The sequence below is a fragment of the Haemaphysalis longicornis genome, unplaced genomic scaffold (genome assembly GCF_048455015.1).
Source record: "Haemaphysalis longicornis isolate Haplotype H1 unplaced genomic scaffold, Haemaphysalis longicornis Haplotype H1 scaffold_11, whole genome shotgun sequence".
NCBI lineage: Eukaryota > Metazoa > Arthropoda > Arachnida > Ixodida > Ixodidae > Haemaphysalis > Haemaphysalis longicornis.
Genome location: NW_027526214.1, coordinates 22,742,245 through 22,755,021, shown reverse-complemented (window position 1 = coordinate 22,755,021; position 12,777 = coordinate 22,742,245).

Sequence of the window (12,777 nt, the reverse complement as noted above, 5' to 3'; positions counted from 1 at the left end):
GACAGTCGTTCCTGCTTTTTTTCTGTACTATATACGGTCGTTAGGATCATGGAGCGTGTTTCCTAGAGTGGTTCTTATGATTGATCAGCCAGATAAAAAGAGATGAAAGCTTTTGCCTCGTCGCTTTTCAAAGTATTTGACTGACGCGCTCAATAGCCCTATCTGTCCTAATCTCACGACAAGAGGATACCACCAAAACCACCCTAATGCATTATTGTCACGTTTTGTGGCACGTGTCGACCAGCTCAGAAGAATTGACACGGAAGAATCGTTGCACTTTTACCACAGCACACATTTATTATACACAACTTCAGCGCCTGATAAAATAAACAACAAAGCAAACAAAGAACTCAACCACAGAAATGTCTAAATACTAATCCTTAACAATAACCAAGGAAAGCCACCAAACCAAACCGAAAGTCACTATAATGAACTCCCTAATAACGCAACCAGTCCTAGTTGCTCTCTATACAACGTCCATGTTAGCCATCTTAACAACAAGGGTCATATAATACCCCAGTGCCTAGCAGACGGGCCTACCGCTGTCTCCGGAGCTGACATGTCGTAACCGTAGCGTGGCCGTGACACGCTGGTGGTCGTCGTTGTCCGCTGCCGCGGTGCCGGTGGTGGTGGTACCAACGTAGTTGTGCGTGGTAGTCACCCGGTGCACCGCTCTTCAGCTACTACTTGTGGTAGCTCTCGTAGCAGGAAGCCGCCCCCAGCCTCGGGACCGTCGCCGTGGTAGCAGGTAGCACCGGGAGCTCCGGGAACGTCGCCGCGTAGGGACCGCCAAATCGTTAGTTGACGGTGCGTGCTCGCTGTACGCAGGCGCCCGACCGTTGCCGCTGGGGCCACCATAGCGCAGGTTTGTGGTACGACGCGGAAGTAGGAGCCGATACCACGTCGGTCCACTCCGGCCCAGACTGACGTGGCTCTGTTCGATGGCGTGGACTCGTACCCACGGCTTGTTCCTCGGACTCGTGCCACCTGACCTTCCTGCTGTGGCGTTCTTCTGATCAGTCTCTCTCCTCCTCAAGGCCTGTGCCCGGGGATTAAATAGCCTTTGCCCGGCCGTCGCGGCACTCTTGCATTTGCTCTGCCCGTGTCCGCCGCACGAGTAACCACCACATTGGTTATTTCTCCACGTGCATCTATCGCGTCACCTCGTCATTCGTCCACCCTCTTCGCGGGAAATTTGCATTCTTTCTTCGTCTTTATATTCGTCGGCCTCTGGCTCCCCTCTGCCTCGTCATCTTTATTCCCGATGGGGGATTGCCCCCCTTAATCATGACAATTATTTTGTGGTTTTGTGTTGCTAGTTTGTCGCAATAAGGAAAAGGCAGCGATTCGGAGAGGAATGCGCAACTCACGAACTTCTGCTTGCTACCTTTCTGTTCAAGTAAAGTGAGCGTGCTTTTTAGTAGCGCATCAAACATTTTCAGTCTCAAAGAGCATTTCTGGGAAACCTCGGTAACACTCATGAATGCCCAAGCAGGCACAGTAGCAGTTTCGTCAACACAAGGTGAAACGACTCAGCGACTTGATTATCAAATATGCCGAACAAAAAGGTTTCCGAAGATGTATTACTAGCTTGGGAAGTTATCGAACTAAAGAAAAAGAGGAGCGACATTCCCCATTGAGCTTTACTTCTCTGCTACGTCCGCCCTGTATTTATATTGTACGTTATATTTTGAACATAATAAGAGACAGATCATTGAGTTTATAACGTACTGGGCAGAATAAAAGATGTCTTCTGCTGCAAGATGAACGCAAGATGACTAGAAGAAATATACAACAGTCGTAGATCACCTCTTTTAGATTGAATCTTGACAGCACCCTTGTCAAATATACCAAGTTTAAAGCTGATATTTAAGGCTATCCAATTTACTACGAGAAAAAGCAAAATTTTGCAGACATTGAAACGTGAAAGCGTGTCTTTGCTTGAAATATTGCGGAAAGCTGTTAGGTTGCACGCAACAAATTATAAGTATCAGTCCATCGCCTGCGCTTAACAGTACGCATCTCAACAGTACGCAACAGTACGCACCTCATCTGACGCACCCACAATGGCGAAAATACCTGAGCCAGTGCTGGCGCCTAATTGTAGCGGCGCGGGCACAGAAAACTCGCTTTGTCTGCCAAGGCAAGAATAAAAATATTTCAGACGGGCGAATTCATTCCGTGTCTCTGTATTGAATTTACTGCCTGAACCGACCGCAGCCCTATCCGTACTTTACGTCTTTAGATGTTCGACACTTGCACTGACAATGTTGTCGCCGCTTTGGTTATGAGACTTTTTGAATTATAGTTTTTTAGACGGTCTGTGACATGACACAGTGCGAAAGAGGCTCGTAATAACTGAATCAATCTAAGGGTTGGTTGTTGTATAGAATTATATTTACGGTTACAGACAGCACGTAGAAAATTACCTTTGCCACAGAAAGCGCGCGTCACAAAGCCATAACGTGCTAATGTTAGCACAAATTTTCTTTACGCTGCTTGGACACATTCAAAACATCTTTGTAGGACTTTTTTAATTATGGCACTGGGACAAACGTGAGTGTGGGATTTTCCATGAAAGCCTCATCAAGTGCACTTCCATGGAATAGAAGATGGCATAAGTCAGAGCAATGGCGCAAGCACCACTGGGACAAGGTAACTCGGACATCGTCCAGGAATGTTTCAGTGGATGGACCATACGCAGTTTCCGTGACTCTCATGCTTGCTACTCAGTGCTTTGCGTAAAGGCTGATTTCAGCGCCCGGCAAAGGTTCTCATTCATTTCGATTGATTGGGGACCTTGTAGCACTAAAATATGCTGGGTAGCCCCTCTTTTAAAATTTGAGGAGTGGTATATCACTTTGTTTTGATTTTGAAATTAATATGTATGTCTTTTTTGTCTCTGGTGTTGGCACATGACCGAACAACACAGCTTTGCCTTTCGAATACATTTCATTCACCAGCGTCGTTGTCGCTCCAAGCTTGTTTTGCCGATACTTTAGGTTTAAGCATTACCATGACTTTAAGTCTCCCTAATAAAATGTCACCTTTTTTTCAGGTTTTCGCTATAATGTAGGTCGCAAAGTTTGTCCTGCAAGTCACTTCATAGGCACTCGAGACATTGTTTCATGCTCTTGTTCAGGTCATTCAACCGTATAACGTTAGCCTTCATTTTCTGCATCACTTTTATTACCTTCACGTGTCATCATCATCATCATCATCATCATCACCACAACCAGGCTATCTACGCTCACTGCAGGGCAAAGGCCTCTCCCATTATTCTTCAATTACCTCGGTCCTGTGCCAACTGTGACCAATTTATCCCCGCAAACTTCTTGATCTCATCGGCCCATCTAACGTTCTGCCGCCCCCTGCACCGCTTGCTTTTCTGATGATCCACTCTGTTCCCCTAATGACCAGCGGTTATCTTGCCTTCGCATTACATGCCCTGCCCACGTCCATTTCTTTTACTTAATTTCTACTAATATGTCTTTAACACCAGTTTGCTCCCTGACCCACTCCGCTCTCTTCTTGTCCCTTAATGTTACACCTATCATGCTCACTGAGTCATGCTCAAGTTAAGGTGAACCCTCTTAGTGAGCCTTCAAGTTTTTGCCGCGTAGGTGAGTACCGGTAAAATGCAGCTGTCATACACTTTCTTCTTCAGCGACAATGGTAGGCTGCTATTCATTATCCGAGAATGTCTGCCATATCCACCCCACCCCATTCTGATCCTTCTCATTATCTCTGCCTCATGGTTGGGATCAGGGGTCCCAACTTGGCCTAAGTAGATATATTCGCTTACCTCTTCGACTGCCTCGCCACCTATCTCAAACTGCTGTGCAGTCACAAGGTTATTGATCATTACATTAGTTTTCTACATATTAATTTTCAGGCCCACGGTTCTAACAGGCGGAAAGCATGCTTTGGAATTCGTCCCCCTAGTTACTTAGCAAGGCAACGTCATCAGGAAATCTGAGGTTACTGAGGTATTCTCCATTAACCCTTACTCCCACCTGTTCCCAATCCAATGTTCTGAATATTTCTTGTAAGCATGCTGTGAATAACATTGAACAGATTGTGTCTCCTTGTCTGACACCCTTCCTTAAAGTTATTTTACTGCTCTCCCTATTGAGGATGATGGTAGCTGTAGAACCATTGTAGATATCCTGTACTATTCTTACATAATGCTCATCTACTTTCTGGTTCCGTAATGCCTAAATGACTGCTAGGGTTTCGACCGAGTCAAATGCTTTCTCATAATTTATGAAGGCTATATACTTCAGTATACTTCAGTTCAGTATACTTAGCGCACTTCTCTATCACCTCATTGATCGTGTGAATATGGTTCATTGGTGAATAACCTTAACGGAACCCTGCTTGTTCTTTAGGTTGACTGAAATGTAAGGTTGCAGAGATTCTGTTAGCGATTACCTTGGTAAAAACCTTGCAGACGACTGACAGTAAGCTGATCGGCCTGTAATTTCTAAAGTCCTTCATGTCGAATTTCTTATGGATCAGGATGATGTTCGTGTTCTTCCAAGATTCCGGTACCATTGCAGTAATTAGGCATTGCGTATAGAGGTTTGCCAGTTTTTCAAGTACAATTTAGCCGCCATCGTTCAAGAGGTCTGCTGTAACCGTCAAGAGATCTCCTGTGAACCTTCATGTGTAAAAGGTTCACAATCCCTACAACAACGGCCAAAATGATGGCGACACCTAGGAAACAGATGCCACCGGTCTGTTCCTGCAGAACAGAAAAAAAACGCCGAGAAACATCACCTTGAAACGTAGTGGTCATAGCAGTTACGTAACAAAGAATATAGCACTGCACCTATTGTGCTGACTATATATAATACCGAGCTCTCCTCCGCACTTCACTTACGATGTTCCCCGAGCTCTTCTAGCAAGCTACGCTGTTCGCGCCAACAGCATGTGCAAGTTTGTCGAAGCATGTCGAAGGTCCTAGTGGCAGAAGCGTGCTGGTTGCTGCTCAAACCCGGCTCATCAGCTAACACTGGGCTGTCATAATCGATTGTACACACTGCCCTCTTGGGAGCTGCTTTTACAACACGCTTGGTACATGTGTGAATGTTCGGGCTTAATGCCCAGTGCAGACGTGTTGGTATCGTGTTAACTGTCCATTCCAAATGCACGCACGGGGCACATGACACGCAGATTGGTGATGTCTGTTGAATGCGGGATAACTGTACTGTCAGTATCACGACCTAGCACAGCTTGCGTATAGGCGGAGCCGCTAGGATTTACCTTAAGCATTTATGCATGTTCAAAGAAAACAACATAAGCCATCCATAACGCAAACCATAGGAAAGAATATTTCAAGTGTCACCAGGGAGGCCACAGTTAAAATTGCAATTGCACGATAATCGGCCCACACTAAAAAGCGAAAAGAATTGTTCCGCCAACTACAAAAGGGTGCTGTCACCGCTTTCAAGGGATCCTTGAAATACTGGGTGGTTTTTTGGTTTTCCCAAACTCAATAGGTAGGTCGACTGGTTGCCACGAAATGGAGAATATGCTTTCCGTTCTCGCAATGTCATCTGCTTTCACCTGGGGACATGCTGGATGCATCCACTGGACAGTTTGTGAGTTTAGGCAGTAGCGGCAGCACAGTAAGCTCGGCACTCAGTTCTGTATTATTCGAGACGCTGCATTCCGTGCTTCTGGCCGGAACGGGAAAATCAAGATACTTTATCAAGAGACCCGGCTGCTGAAGACAGGATCAAGTGATCTGGAAAGACTGCTGCGACTGCGCCGTGTTAACTTCAATGCCACTGCTGTGAGCCCGGCCCGTATAAAAGAAGAACGGAAAGTTGGGCTAGGTGGTAGGTGTTCATCTTGGTGGAAACAAAAGCGCTCAAAAAACAAGGACGAAGGAAGACGTAGACAACAAGGCGCTTACTCGCAACTACTCGTTTATTGAAATACACACACAGATTTTGCCATCCATAGTACACGTGGTCGGTTTCCCACCCCCATTATAAAAACCATTACAAGACTTAACAGCGCCCGATGCACATGCGGTCGATAAAGATAAAGCACACGCTAAACCTTTATGTGTGAGTTTTTCAATAAACGAGTAGTTGCGAGTAAGCGCCGTGTTGTCTACGTCTTCCTTAGTCCTTGCTTTTTGAGCGCTTCTGTTTCCACCAAGATGAACCGTATAAAAGAGACAGCGCTCGATGTCGCTGCATTTGGGAAGCAGCGGCGGCAAAGTAAGCTCAAAACTCAGCTCTTCTGTATTATTATCTGTTTGTGACTATTTTAATTTCACATTTTAAGCTTTCCGATTGTATTTTGTGCTGCTGAACTGTTGCCCAAAAGAGTGAAAAATTGAATGATGACAAATTTTGCTTCGACTGCCACTTGGTTCTTGGCTATTGGTTCTGCCGATGCTTGCGTGGTGTGTTACAAATGTCTATGCGCCTATCACTTCGGAATTTGTAAAGGCCTGCCAGAAAAACATACAAGTCAAGGTGTGATGCCGGTCGAAAGCAGTGGTTGTAACCTTTTTGTAGAGGTGCGAAGCAAAAGAAGGCGATTGATAGCGTGACGACACCATCAATTGTAGACCTGCAAGAAAAGTTTAAGCCGGTTCAAGAAACGGTCACTGCTATAGACACAAGCGTACAAATGGTGCCCGATAAGTACGACCGCGTTCTGACGAAGCTAACTAACGGAAAATGAAATAAATGTAGCAGATGTAAAGCGGCTCGTTGATCCAGTACAGGCGGAACAAGGTGGCGAGGCTATCAGTTATGTAAAAAAGACATCAATGAACTTGAGTGGAACAAGAGGAAACTTAATCTCGTGTTTCATGGCATCCCAAAAAGTAATGACGAAGACTTTCTTTCTAAGGTGAACAAAATAGCTGCAACGCTGCAGCTTCCCAAGCTCGAGATAAATGACGTCAGGGCCGCTCACCACCTGCCTTCGAAGCCAGATAAAACCCCCGGAGTTATCGTTCACTTTACTCGGCAGGCGTTGTGTGACGACTGGCTTGAAGATAAAAAATAGCTGAAAATGGCTGACACGGAAGTGTACATCCAGGAAAATCCCACGAAGCAGACTGAAAGCTGTGTAGGGAAAATAAGCAGTGGGCTAGTGAAAGCCTCTTTCAGTTTGTGTGGCACAGCAATAGAAAGGTTCTTGTGAGCCGAACGGAGGGTGACAAAGCGAATATAGTCAAGTCCGAAAGGTGTCTTGAAAAAACCGTATAAGTCCTCGACCAGGACACGAATACCATAACGACTTTTTATATGCAACCTATGTACGTAACAATTAACGACCTATGCGCGCAACTTGGTAATGATTACTTATCAGGTTTAACTTTTTTTCACCTGAATGCTCAATCTGCTATAAAGAAACATGAGTCCTTAGAAATATTTTACAATCAAATATTTTTTTGAGTTTGCGCTAATTATGCTGTCAGAAACATGGTTCACTGATGAAGATGATGTTTTTACACTGCCTGGATATAACGCATTTTTTCTTAATCACCCAACTCGGCGCGGTGGTGGCGCGGCAGTATTTGTGAAAAACGAGTACCGCAGTGAACGTCTTAAAACATTTACTTGCACACATAACAATAATTAAGAGTTGTCACTTAATATAAACAATTACGTTATTTCTGTTCCTCATGTGATCATCATGTGATCCTCTGGATCACACACAGCTTTTCTTTCGTATTTAGCAAATCTATTCGGGTTTTCCGCTCAGAATAAGCTTGAGAAAATCGATGGCGGCTTCTTTAATATAGAATCGATATGTAATATTCCTATAAAAAATGAACTAACCTGGTTATACCAAAGCTTTGGTTGAACTAGCGTCGTTGACCACACAACCAGAGTAAGCCCTAATTCTGCGACTCTGCTTGATTTTTTTTGTGGGTTCTCATGTTCCAAATATTAAAGCGGGAGTCATAGCCCATCATTTGAGCGATAACCTTACCATTTTTATGGCTGTCAATCAATCTAAAAAGTTTCATAAAACGGCGTCTGTCTTAAGAAACCGTTCGTGTACAAATTTGAATAAATTTCGAGAGCAATTGGCCACAACCGAGTGGAGAGACATTTTTTAAAAGAAGATGCGTCGTTAGCGTTTGAGTCCTTCCTAGGAAAATTTAAATCATTTTATGACGAAAACTTCTCATATCAGCACTTAAAAAAGCCTCGCAAATTCGCAAACATTGGATGGCGCCTTATTTCTTATATAAAGTAATGTAAAATGCTACATGTATAATAAATTTCTCACCGTTCGTGATACTGATCTACTAAACAAGTTTAAAAAAATATTGCAACAAACTTCACACAGAAATTCTGATGGCTAGGAATAATTACTGCAATTATCTTTTTTAGAAATACAGCTGTGATTCTGCTGCTACTTGGAGGAACCTCAATTCAATCTTCAAAGTTTCTAAATCACCCGCAGCAGTAACTGCAGTTACAGTGGTTGGCAAGCAGGTTAAGGGAAGCACTTTTCCGAATGATTTGAACTACCATCTTTTACGGAAGTTACGGTGGATGTTAAGCAGGTAAATGAATTTATATTCAAAATTTAACTGCGCGAAAAATGGATACAAGAAAGGACACGGACGAGCGCAGTACCGCATCCTAAGTTCACCCTTCAACGTTGACTTTCTGAGCTCGTTCATATGCTTTCTTGTATCCGTCTTTCGTGCAGGTAAATTTTGAATATGAACCCCTTCCAACTCTTCAAGCTGTCTCTCATTCTAATGCAGGTAAAAGGAAGCGGTCTTATGAATGATTTCAATGACCGTCTTGTGAATACGCCTTTTACAACAAATAGAGGCGATATTTTTGAGTACATGAATTCTCCAAGCCTAGATACAATATATATTACTCCTGTGGCCGAGAAAGAAGTTTCCTCAGCAGTTATGCAACCCAATAGTAGTAATTCTTCGGATTAATTTGATATAAAAACGCACCCCATAAAACTTGTGCCAGACATGGTTACTACCCCAATAATGCATATATTTATTATTTTTTTTTCTAGCGGATCTTTCCCCTCTTCACTGCAGATAGCGAAGGTGGTCGTTATTTATAAAAAAGTGAAAAGAACAATCTTCGCTAATACAGAACTGTTTCTATTTTGGCCATCTTTTCTAAGCTATTGGAAAAACTTCTGCATTATAGACACAGGTCCTCTACATATTGACAAACCTCACTAAAAATCGAAGTACGAATTTTGAACAAAAAACTGTTAAACTGAACTAGCACTTCTGGATCAAAAAAAAATTATTCTTGAAGCTATTGTAGTAAAAAAATCAGTCCTCGAAATTTTCGTAGATTTCTCCAAGGCTTTTGATTCTTTAGTAGGAAAGTATTGTTGTGAAAATTGGAAGCCTACGGTATGCGTGGAATTAGCGCACAGTATCATCGGAGTCATAAATAAGTGTTCGTACCCAATGTTTCTTTAAATATTCACCATTCCTCAAAAAAAAAGATTGCTCGGAGTCCCCCAGGGGAGTATTTTAGGACCTTACCTATTCAAAGTCAGTATCACTGATATTGTTCAAATCAATCCTTCAGAAAAATTTGTAGTTTACGCAGATGATACAAGTATATTCAAGTTTTGTTTAAAGACGAAACCGAAATTTTGCCTAAATTTGGTGGATGGGCATCGTATAATGAACTAACTATGAACAGTGACAAGACCAAAGCTGTTTTATCCCGAGGAAGAATCAAACAGCTGCCCCAAAGTTAAACTCTTCCTAAACGGCTATGCCATTCAAAGAGTGAGTAGTTATAAGACGCTAGGAGTAAGATTTTTGACTTACATACTGAACAAAAGTTGTTACTAAACTATAACGTGTCGAAGGTGCACTTTACCATCACAGAGACTAGCTACAAAGGAAAACTAGACTCTTACAATAGAAATCACTTTTTTTACCATAGATTGAATACGGGTTTCTCGTATAGGGTTCCACTACTTCTACAAATATACATACACTTACTAGATAACAGAATACAATAATAACAACTGTCTCAAACGTCGTCTCTGACCACTCGGTGCGTCCTCTAATGGAAAATCTTCAACTGATTAGCATCCCGAAAATTCTATGATTACCGTCTCTGCGACAAGCTAATTACAAAAAGAAATAAAAATACAAAAAGTCTGGTTATTAAGTCTAAATTATTTAAAAGTGTCCATGCACGTGTTACGAGATATCCGATGTTCTGGTCGGTCTCTTTTAAAGGAGCTCTAAAAAGGCTGCTCATTGTTACAATTTTGCGTGATCAGTCACTGGAGTTCTATCGAAGGAACGTCATCCAGCGAAAATTGTTTAATTTCGTTAGGAATTTGCCGAGTTATCTCTCAATAAAAGGAGCCACTCATAAGGCCTGGGGCTCTCCTCCTCTTGTAGCTCCTCCGAACCACTGTGGAAGCCACGACGTCACGAACCCAGCGTAAGAAACTGCGTGAAACAGGGCCATCAATTGCCCTCCTTGTCATTGGCTGCACTAAGGCGTGCGGGCGATTTTTTTTTTGCACTCGGCGCGCATGCTCCGCCCACCAGATTCTTGTTGCACGGTGAGCGCTGTCGCTGTGGTTCGGGGTCGCGGTGTTTTGCTGGGCAATGTCTCGTGCGTCATAGAGGCGCGACAGAGCCAGAAATAACTGCGTCCGAGAACGGCAGTGTGGCGGCAAGGTACGGTTGGTGAGCCAGGAGAGAATGTCAAACCTTTTTTTGTGTTTGACCGGCCTCTGATTTATGCAGAGGCGTAATATTTGGTATACGTTGTCGTGAAGGGGTACTCTAGCAATTTCGCCATTGAAATTGCGACCTTAGGAAGCTTTTTCAGGGTCCCTTAACAGAACCGTATACGGAGACATTACGCTACAATATTGCTAAAGAGCCTTCACAGATTGGGGCAAGACATGGATACCTTATCAGTTAAGCACGCGTTTGAGCTATTCCTAATAATTATTTATTCTGAAAATTGTCATATTTTTTTGTGCCACACCTGATTTTATTGAATATATTTTGTGTTTACTAAAAGATTGATGCCGATGTAAAAGTATGAAGAATTGTATTGGTCTGTCTTCCATTTGTGTGTAGGTGTAGATACTTCTTACACCTCTGACTTGCAATTACCGGGATACAAGGAACTTTAGCATGCATGCCAAGTTACATTTACCTTTGCGTATGTATGTATCTGATGTATCTGTGTGTAACTATGTATTTAAACAATGTTTAAAAATTGACAACATGTTGTTTTGTCTATGGTTGACAACAAAATGTTCTCGTATGTAGTGTGCTCACTGTTGTCCATGTTACAGGAGGAAGGTGCCTCGTCAAGCTACTGTTGGGTGGCTATTTGTCCAGCCTCCTTGTGTAGCAAAAAGGTGAAATAAATGCAGACTTGAGATGAAATGAAATGAAATGAAGTGATAAGATTCTGCCTTCTGTAACAAAGCGAAAACCATGTTCAATAGAATTGAGACCTTTAGACGTCGTGTTGAATGGCACATTCAGAGAAAAAGACGGTATTTTTGTAATTGCAAACAGAGTGACTCCTGTCGACCAGTTGGAAGCCAGGTAAGAATTAAGGCTTAATGAGAATTATTCTTCTTACGCATTTATTAAGAAGTTGGCTGATTCCACTCGACCTCCTGGATCGTGTACCTTTGTAACGCAAAAAAAAATGTGTGCGTTAATAGCACCAAAGATGCATTAACCTGGCAAAGACTCCATGCAGTGATAAGGGATGCACTTTTGTACTTCCAAAATGCCTCATCCTGGTTGAACCGGGTGAAACAGGGAGAATAATACTAATAGGCATGTAATCATCAACAGTTCTTTCCGCGTCCATGCATGCCGGTTCTACATTACAATAAGGGTCGCTTGCCGATGCAATAAAGAGCCTAAACGTACTATAACGCATTGAAGGTCTTCTGTCTGTGCTGCCAACGGACCCAGATAAAAAGTATGCTTCCTTTTTAAATCAAAATCACAAAACACTTGTTCTTCCGATCGCCTAAAGTGGCGAATCAGCTAACTTGTGTTAGACTGTCACGAAGTGAACTGGAAAATGAAGACGATAACCATGATGTGTTATACGGGGTACGTTCCAAACATCCAGACGGCGCCATCATCATCGTGTTGCGGGGACAGCTATCCCGCACTCACGGGCCAGCCAATTGGAAGCGGCCAGTGGCAGGGCGGGCGGCAGAGAAGCGGCAGGAAAGAAGACGGAGGGAAGGGAGGCGGTGAAGTGTGGAGAGTGACCGGGATGTCCGGCGGTCGGGTGACCGGACCCGTGCCGTTTCCCAACAGCTCCTCCACAACCGCAGCCTACAGAACGTCTCCTCCGCAAAGAATTCTGGTCGTCCGACATCGGATTAGGAACGCGACTCCCCAAGAGAGCTGTGTCGGCTACTACACGATGGAGCTCGGAGCGCGGCCTACCCCTGCGGCCTCGACACGCCACTGGACCTGTGAACACCGAACAATCACGACTGCGCCTCTGGGACGTGAGGTAGGGCAACTCCGTTCCGGCAGCAAACACATATTGTGGACATTTCATTACCGTGCTTAGTCCTCGCCCTTCATAACCGAACTTTGACAATTCCTTGTTTGCTTGAACTCTTTACTGTGTGCTTTACCACTTTTTCACCTTTCGTCAGTGTTTATTAGTTCTTCGCTGTTCTTTAGTTTATATCAGTTTGTTGTGTGTATTTGTTTAGGTTTTGGGTTACATAAACAGAAAGTCTCGTTTCCACAGTTTATTA